This window comes from Rhipicephalus sanguineus, chromosome 2, assembly GCF_013339695.2.
Source record: "Rhipicephalus sanguineus isolate Rsan-2018 chromosome 2, BIME_Rsan_1.4, whole genome shotgun sequence".
Classification (NCBI taxonomy): Eukaryota; Metazoa; Arthropoda; class Arachnida; order Ixodida; family Ixodidae; genus Rhipicephalus; species Rhipicephalus sanguineus.
Window position 1 is genome coordinate 112,245,396 of NC_051177.1, and position 9,419 is coordinate 112,254,814.

Genomic DNA, 9,419 nt, shown 5'->3' on the forward strand with positions numbered 1-9,419 from the left:
CATTGGTCGGGACGAGGGGCGAGAGACCGGGCAGGCGACAGGGAACCCGAGGTTGGCGAATTCTTGTCGTACGACCGCCTGAATAACGGAGACCGCGGGGGTTGGTTGTATAGTGGCATGGTCGAAAGGAGAGGGCTGGAACGACGCTGGACTTGCCGCTTCAAGTTCCCGTCGAACTATACGCGTTACACACCGCTCAAAGGGCGGTGTAGCGGTGGAATCGGAGCAGGTGGACGTGGCAGCCGTGTTTGGCAACCGAGAAAATTGAGGGTGCACACGACGGCTTTTAGCCGTTTCGAAACGGCGGCATTCTTGAATGATGCGGTCGATAGTCGAGACGTTGGTGTAGACCAGCAAATGAAAAGCGTCGTCCGCGATGCCTTTCAAACGTGACCCACTTTGTCAGCTTCGGGCATTGCCTCGTCCACTTTCCGGCAAAGAGCAAGCACTTCTTGTATGTAGGAGACATACGACTCAGTAGGCGACTGGACACGGGTAGCGAGCTCTTGTCGTGCAGCTGCGTGGCGACCGGTCGGGTTCCCAAAGATGTCACGTAGCTTCTCCTTGAATGTGTCCCAGCTGGTGAGCTCGGTCTCATGTGTTTCGTACCAGATGCGCGGGGTTCCGTCCAAGTAGAAGAGAACATTAGCGAGCATCATGGTAGGGTCCCACCGATGAGTTTGACTGACCCGTTCATACAGGCGAAGCCAGTAGTCAACGTCGAGGCCAGGTTGCGCGGAGAATGTCCCGGGGTCGCGGGGGGTGGGGACCGCGACAAAGGTTGTCGTAGGAGCCGCAGATGGAGATGGGGACGGGTTGTCATTGGAAGCCATGGCGAGACGCTGAATGACGCGGCCACTGCGGAGCTGCGTGGTGAGGACGGGGAACGTTCCACCTCCACCAAATATGTTACGTGAGTGACGAGTCGCTTTTACAAGTCGTTATTCACACGATATATTTGCAAGAGCGGCTGCAGCGCTGACCAGACCGGCTCCGAGCTCGAGCAGCTAGCGACCTTCGTCCTCTTCGTCGGGCGCACACGCGCGTCGACCATATGAATTCCGGCAGCCTACATGTAGCAATATATATATATATATTAAAAGTCCCAAAGCAAGGTAATTCAGAAAGATGCTTATGAGGCGCGGAATCGAACCAGGGACCTCTCGCTCCGCAGCGCGTGGCGCTAACCACTACGCCACAGAGCGCAGATCCTTCAGGTAGCTAACGGCGAGCGTTATATCACACCCTTTACCGCTGGCAGCGCTCAGACACGGCAGGCGCTTATAAGCGTTTCTTCATTACCAGCGAGATGGGCCGAGGAGCGCAACGGGCGCATTTAAAAGTCGTCGGCCAGCTCGCTCGCTTCTTCTAATATTTGCACAGGGAGACCCTTGCCCTTCCGCTGTCTGCTCGCGCGGTAGTTCCTGCCGGGGGGGGGGGGGGGGGGGGGGCGAGTAGATGTTTCTGCAGCGTAGCAGCGCGTCCATCACGGGCCGCTTTTCTTGCTATTGCATTCATTGCTTCGCCCTTGCGGCGAAACTGACTTTTTATGTAGTGGCCGTGACTATACTATACATGGCTATATGCTTCACCCTTTCCCCCACATCACTCCATCTAACCCTCGCTTCTCTTTCCCACCCCCTTGTTATACTACACAAGACTATGCTATGCTTCACCCTATCTACTCACTCCCGCTTCCCTTTCCCACATACTATACATGGCATACGAGGACAGGCTGTTTCTCTGTCCATGTTTAAATTAGCGCTGTGTTTTTATGATGGATCCGTACCAATGAGCTCGCATCCAAACCCTTCTAATACATGGCTATGCTTTGCTACACCCTCTCCTGTCCTCCCTTCCCTCCTCACCCTCACATCATTCCTCACCTTCACCTCCCTTTCCCACCAGCGACGCATTCATATGGTTCTTTTCATGGTTCTTATAAACGCTTGTACTCGGTAGCGGGGCTTGCCCAATTCCTGTGGCGCATACCCGCTAGACAAACGAAAAGCTTAACAGCTCCGCTGTAAAACATGCATGTTGCAATCCGTGACGTCACGCTGACATTCCTGTGCGGAGATTTCGGCGCGAAATATAAGATTGCAACTCTGGTCTTCATTTTCCGTCATAGTGATCTTAACGATAGGATTTTTAAGAATAATTTTTCAGTCAAAACAGACTCATTTTCTCACTTCATTGTCCCTTTTATTAGCGATGGAAATGTGATGCAGTGATTGAATTCTATTTTAAGAAATAACTACAACTGTTTAGGCTCGTCTTCGTTTAAGCCAAACATTTTTCTAGCAGAAGCAAAAGTTACTTCCTGTTCGGAGTTGTTTAATATTATCAGAGCACACTTTGAGCCATTTAATATGTACCGAGACAATATAGGGTTTTAGAAACCAGCAAGCGCAAGGATTTAGCTTTGCTTGCTCCACACTGCGCATGCGCAGAACGCAAGCGCCACCGGATCTCTTAACGTTCAACAACGCCCGCAGGAGATCCATTACGTAAGGAAACGTGGCGGTGGCCGTCGAAGCCAGAGCCGTCCGCTTCGGATCTTTCAGGTCGTCGCACTGTCTGAAGTTGAACTGATGGCGCAAATGATCGGACAGGGACAAACAACACAGGACGCACACTCACCGTCCTGACGACATGCTTATCCCCGCAAAGAGTGCGCTCGTTCAGGCATGCTGTTTGAACAAGTAGACAGCCATTCGAATAGCGATTTCAGCAAACCCGGCTAAGAATGAAGACGGATGGGGAGTGGCGATGGAAGGCTTACATGTGGCGGCTTCGGGGTGGATTCATCGTCTGAGAAGACGAGCTTCAGCTTATCGAACGACACCTCCTTGCTGTTCCACGAGGAACCGGGTCTCGGCGATTGCGGGTGGACGTACTGGCCAGCTGCTCGTAAGAAAACACGAAAGACGCCGCGCTAGGTTAAAGAGACACTAAAGAGAAACAAATATTTTTTTTTCCTGTTAGTAAATTACTCTTTCACAATGCCAAAATCAACACACTGGCTGCGAGGAACGCTCTTGTAACCGAGAAAGCTCACAAAAACAAAATTCGGGTGGCGACGCCACTTTGAAGTTCTCTTACCAGTCGCCGTGACGTCACAGATTCTGACTGCGCCTACTATAGGGCCCCTGCGCATTCCATCGGCATAAATGAAGTACATTGTCCCCTAAGGAAGCCACAGACGTTACATACCAAGTTTGAGGAAATTTCGTTGAGCCAAAGTACGAAAAACGTTTTGAAATCCGTGACGTCACGTGCGGAGTACTTAGGCGCGAAATTTAAAAGTGAAACACTGACCTTGATTTCCTCTTCTATTATAGTAAACCTATTATGGTGAAAATAACGACAGTAGAGCTTTCAGAGTATATTTTGTCAGTCTAAACTGATTCATTGCTTCATTTTAGTATTCGTTTAGGGAGCTGCCCAGTTGTGACAGACAGACGCCGGAATGTACGTAAGCCCATACGGACCACATGCACCCGTGTGCGATTCCGTGAAGGTGAGCCAGACCGTGTACTGCAAGTCGTCCATCAAGTCGGAAAAGCTGAAAGTAGGTGCTGGCTGCATGAACCTGCAGGCAAAAGGGACCGTCTATTAGATGAACACGGTCGTCGTTACGACATTATAGATGCGCACGCACGTGTTGCCAGCTCGAGGGATTACTGCTTAATCGATTTCAACTTGAGGGATAGCTTGGCAAAATTATCCGAAGGAAGGAATACAAAAGGGAGAAGGCAGGGAGGTTAACCAGACAGAGCCCGGTTGGCTACCCTACGCCGGGAGAAAGGGAAGGGGAGTGGAAAGATGGGAGAGACAGAGAGAGAGGGGGGACCGAGAAAAAAATAAACAAAGGAAATGATCAATAAATGCGCTGACACATATGTGGCGGTGGCACTGCACAATAATCACAATAGTCACAAAGGCCAGTAGTCCTTAAAAAACACAAAAGTGCTTTAACTTCCTTGTGGGCCGACGAACGATGGGGACGGTACTCCAGCAGCATCTGCACGGAGAGTGGCCGATCGTCCAATCGTCGCATCGCATCAGAAAGAGTGCGTCTTTCAGAGGCAAATCGAGGGCAGCGGCATAGCAGATGATCGATGTCTTCCTCAGTACTGCAGACCTCGCATGCCCACTGTCGGTAACTCCAATTAATGTTGTATACGCCTTCGTGAAGGCAACTCCCAACCAAAGCCGACAGAGAAGCGAAGCTTCACGTCGACGAAGTCCGGATGGAGGTTGGCGTTCTAGCGTAGGGTTTATTTGGTGGAGTCTCGTACCTCTTATACTTGGCATGTTCCACTCCGCCAAATAGAGACTACGTGCCAGGTGACGAAGCTGCCTTGCAGCGTCTGTGCTAGAAAGAGGAATCGGAATGGTGGTCTCTTCTTGATGGGATGTGCGAGCAGCATTGTCTGCGGAAACATTGCCACTGATCCCGCAATGACCAGGTAGCCACAGAAAGTCGACCGCGTGGCCTCTTTCTTTGACGCGGTGATGAATCTTGAGAATTTCGTACGTAAGCTGTTCGTGGCAGCCGCGTCCGAGAGCTGACTGCAGGCACTGTAACGCTGGTTTCGAGTCGGAGAAAATAGCCCATTTGCTCGGTCTGTTCGTATCGATGTACTCTAGGGCACAACGCAGAGCCGTAAGTTCTGCCGCCGTAGATGTAGTTGCATGGGATATTTTGAGCCGTAGGGTTATTTCTCGTGCTTGTATCACCACCGCACCGCCGGAACTGGACACCGTGGTCGACCCGTCGGTGTAGATGTGCACGTGCTTACTGTAGGTTTCGTGCAAGAAAAGTAGGCTCAATTGTTTTAGTGCTGGGGCAGGTAAAGCTGATTTCTTCTGCAGTCCTTGAATTGTTAGGCGTACTTGCGGAAGGTACTAGCACCACGGAGGAAACACCGGCTTCTCCGCAGGCGCATACCCTGATGTAAACGATGCGCGATGGGCATAGACAGTTGCACTAAATGTCGTACGGGGCCTTTCAGAAGCGATGCTTGCCAGGTGGTGAGAGGGGTTCCTGGCATATTGCCTGCGCATGGTCTCAACGGTGATGTGCGTCGTGATCGAGTAGTTCTGAGCAATGGCAATGGTTTCAGCTGTTGAAGTGCAGCGTTGTAAACCAAGGCATATCCTAAGAGCCTGAGCTTGAATGCTTTGTATCGTACGAAGGTTAGATTTGCAGGTATTGGATATTGCAGGTACGCTGTATCGCAGGAACCCAATGAACAAAACCCGGTACAGCTGTAACATAATGTATGGACACCTCCCAAGTTTTTCATGCAAGGAACCTGAACAAGTGACAGATAGCGGTCAGCCGCTTTTTCACATAGTTTGCGTGAGGGGTCCAAGACGTGTCTCTGTCGGTTATGACTCCCGAGAACCTGTGACTCCTGCTGGATGATACACATTGGCCGTTGATTGATATACCGTAAGCGGACATTGGCTTTCTGGTGAATGCCACAACTGCGCACTTTTCACTTGCGATCTCGAGTCCTTGATTACGCAGGTAGCGCGATGTCACTGTGGCTGCCTTCTGAAGTCGAGCGCGAAGTTGAAGCCACGTCACAGCTGACGTCCATATACAGATGTCGTCAGCATAAATGGAAAGTCGTACGCTGCTTGGCTAGTTTTCGACTAGTCTAATGAGCGTCACGATTGAACAATGTCGGGCTTAGCACTCCGCCTTGAGGGACTCCTCGGCTACTGTAATAATCGGGTGTCGGTCCATTCTCTGTCTGCACGTGAAATGATCTCTCCTGCAAGTAGCTGCGCACCCACATATAGATCTTGCCACCAAGTCTTACTGCTTCTAACGCGCTTAGAATGGCTTCGTGGGGGACATTGTCATAAGCCCCTTTAACGTCTAGAAACAGAGCAGCAGATAATCGTTTGCAGGCCTTCTGATGTTGGACGTATGTCACCAAGTCAACCACATCGTCCATTGACGAACAACCGCGTCTAAAACCGGCCACAGCATCTGGATATATTTCGTACTATTCTAAGTACCATTCTATACGCGGGAGGATCATCCTTTCCATTACCTTTCCCACACAACTAGCGAGCGCAAAGGCGACTTGCCAGCTTTGAGGAGTGGAATCGGGCGGCTTGATTTCCATTCCTGTGGAACCATGCCAGTACGCCAGGATCGAGTCATTGTATAGCAGCAATAGTGCCTTCCGAGCTTGATCTCCTAGGTGACAGAGAGCACGGTAGGTAATGCCGTCAGGTCCCGGCGCTGAAGAACGCCTACACAAAGCCAGCGCAGCGTTTAGTTCTTCCATGGAAAATGGACATTCCATGCGGGGATGACGTGAAGCTAGTGTGCAGTCGGGCGTTCCCATCCCCGTTTCTGCGGAATTTGCCTCGCCGGCAATCCTTCTACAGAAAGATCCTGCGACGTCCATCTCCGTACACTGTGTATTTAGTGCCAGAGATTTAAACGGATGACGCTGACCAAAGGTTGTATGCAAACCACGAACAGCTCGCCATATTAGCGACAAAGGCTCTTGTGGATCCAGAGACTCACAAAAGGATATCCATCGGCGCGAAGCCAGTTCGCTCATGTTACGCTGTATTTTCTTTTGTGTGCGTCTAGCCATTCTCAAATCATACTTTGACTTTGTGCGTCTATATCTTCGTTCCGCACGACGGCGAATTTCTCGAAGTTTCTCGAGTTCAGTGTCAAAATCGGTGCGCGCTGAACTCATCGAAAGTAAACGCGTGGTATTCTGTAGGGCACTCTTTATTGCGTTCACTAGGTTGAAGGGTGAGCCGTCACAACAGTCCTCCAAGATTAACTTGTATTTTGGCCAATCGGTGCACTGGATGGTTCTGTAGCACTTGGAGCTAGTCAAACCTTCAATCTTCAGATAAGTTGGGATGTGGTCGCTTCCCCGCGTTTCTAAATCCGAAAACCAGTGAACTCTTCTGGCGAACGAACGTGAAACGAAAGTAAGGTCCAGGCAACTACTGTACGTTGGTCCACGCAGATAAGCAGGCCTTCCATCATTCGAGAGGCAAAGTTCGTATTCAGAGGCAAGGGACACCAACTGTCTCCCTCTAGTGTTGACCCTGGAGCTTCCCCATAAGTAATGGTGGGCATTGAAGTCGCCAGTTATCACCCACGGCTGGGGAGTCGATCTCAAAACTACGCATAAGCGCTCGTAATCTAAACGAGTTGATGGAGATAAGCAGGCTCCAAGAATTGTGAACGTGATGCTTGTTCTTCTTCACTGTTAGACAAACGTATTGGTTTTCTTCGTCAGGTGGTACCGGGTGATGAACGTAAGTCAAGTCGCGGCGTATAAACGTAATAACCTTGCTGCACTGTCCGTAGGTGGAGGACATAAAGCATTCGTATCCGGATAGTCTTATGGGAGCTGACAGGTTGGGCTCGCAAATCACAACGATAGGGAACTGGTTGGTGAATACATACTGTCTGAAGTCGTACATGCGCGGTTTAAGCCCTCTTGCGTTCCACTGAAAGACAGATGAATTCTTGTGGCCTCCTCTTGAAACGATAGCATTTCGCAAGCCATGGTTTTACCCTAGAGCTGCAAGCACCGGACTCGAAGTGTCCAGCACCTGCAGCGCGCTCTGCGTAGACGTTGCTCAAGCTTCACGTTGCTCAAGAGAATGCACATTGCGCACATAAGTGATTGCAACACGACTGACTTGTCGATCTTCAGTCGTCTTTGCATCAGCGGCTCGTGAAGACATCGAGGGTGGCTGAATCCGATGCGACTCTGAATCAGGTTACGCTCGTGAAACTGAGGGCCACTCTTCACGAGGTGCGAGTGTTGACCCTGCCTTTGTTTTCGTTGTATCCGTCTTTGCAAAGCTTGGCGATCGGTGGCCAGTTGCTTTGACAGTAGATAGCGAGTCTCTGTCGGCAGATGCGACGTTTCGTGATCTTCTGTGATGATGCCGTCGTCGCCTAACAGTAGCAGCAGCCACTCTGTGCGTTGAATTGTCGCGAACCATACGTTGCGCGACACCATACGCGAGTGCGGAACGAGCGTGCGGTACTCAAAATGATCCGATGGTTCTAAAAGGCGTAAAGACGACGAGTCATTCACGTGAGAGTGATGCACACAACAGTGGCAAAATTAATAGGATACATCAGTCACGCGGTGGATAGCTTAGATCGACAGACGTGCATGGACGTTGATGTGCGCGATACGTCCGCTTCGCTCTCAGCAGGGACCCTAATCGCAGCAGGGGAAGCAACGGAATGCTGTCGTGCAGGTGCGTGCAATCTTGTAACGGTTCGAAAAGCGAATCGTCATATATAGGAGAGTGGCGAATGAGCAGAGGGCGACGAGAATGTCCACTTCGCCGCCCCTGTAACCAAACGCGAACCACGTCGTTGTGCATGGACCCCTTCAAGTGCGATTTGATACCCCAACCGCGTGAGGATACGAACGCGCCTAGGGTTTTCGCGCAGTTATGATCGCAATAGGGTACCCAAAGCTTTCCGTACATGCAATCGCCTTGTGTTGTCACGAATGCGCATGCGTCAAACGCGCGCCTCTTCGTTGCGTACGCTATTTCGTTCGATAATAGTGCGTGCCCGAAGAACCGAATCACTGGTACCCAATCCTAAAACTTAATAAGTACAATACAACACGCGACGTCGCTGTACAACTACACACAAGCTGACGTGAGTACATTGCTAAAGGCGGCGTACGGAAAGGAAGAACGCGTGTCGCATCCGTTGCTTTCGAGCGTTAAATTTGAATGGCGCGAACGCATAAGATCCACACAGACGCAAGAAAAAGAATTATGCGCCGACAATCAACTGGCCGAAAAAGCAAAGGGTGGCTAAAAAAAAAGAAAAAGAAAGAAATTGATAAACACTCGCCTGCCCTGGGTGTCTGTCCATAGTTCCATCGTGGGCAGGAATTTCTCGCTGTTCTTGAGAGATTAGGCAGTTTTAGAATAGCGTACGCTAAGTTAGCGTTAGCGTTTGCGGTCCGCTATTTCCGTCACTTAACGGGAGCCTGCAAGCGGTTAGCGTACGACGCATGCGCAGTTGCGCGAAAAGCCAACGCAAAGCTTTGCGTACGCTATTCTAAAACTGCCTATTGCGTTCTGGTGGGCACGATCGCGCGCTGCCGGTGATCGGTGGCAGCCTTGCGAGGGAACTTGGGCCAGCCGGACCAGTCGTGCACGTTATCCGGATGATCACTGGGCATGTCTTTCGGACGCTCGATGTTCGGCTGGACGTAGACTCCCTGCTCCGGCTCGACCCGCACGCTTTCGACGTCAGCGTCTGCAGACTTGGCGTCTTGCTCGTCGTTGTCGCTGCTGAGGCTATTGGCGGCAAGGCACAGTAATTTAAAGGACCCCTGACAGCAAAATTTTTGTTGGTGACTTTTTTA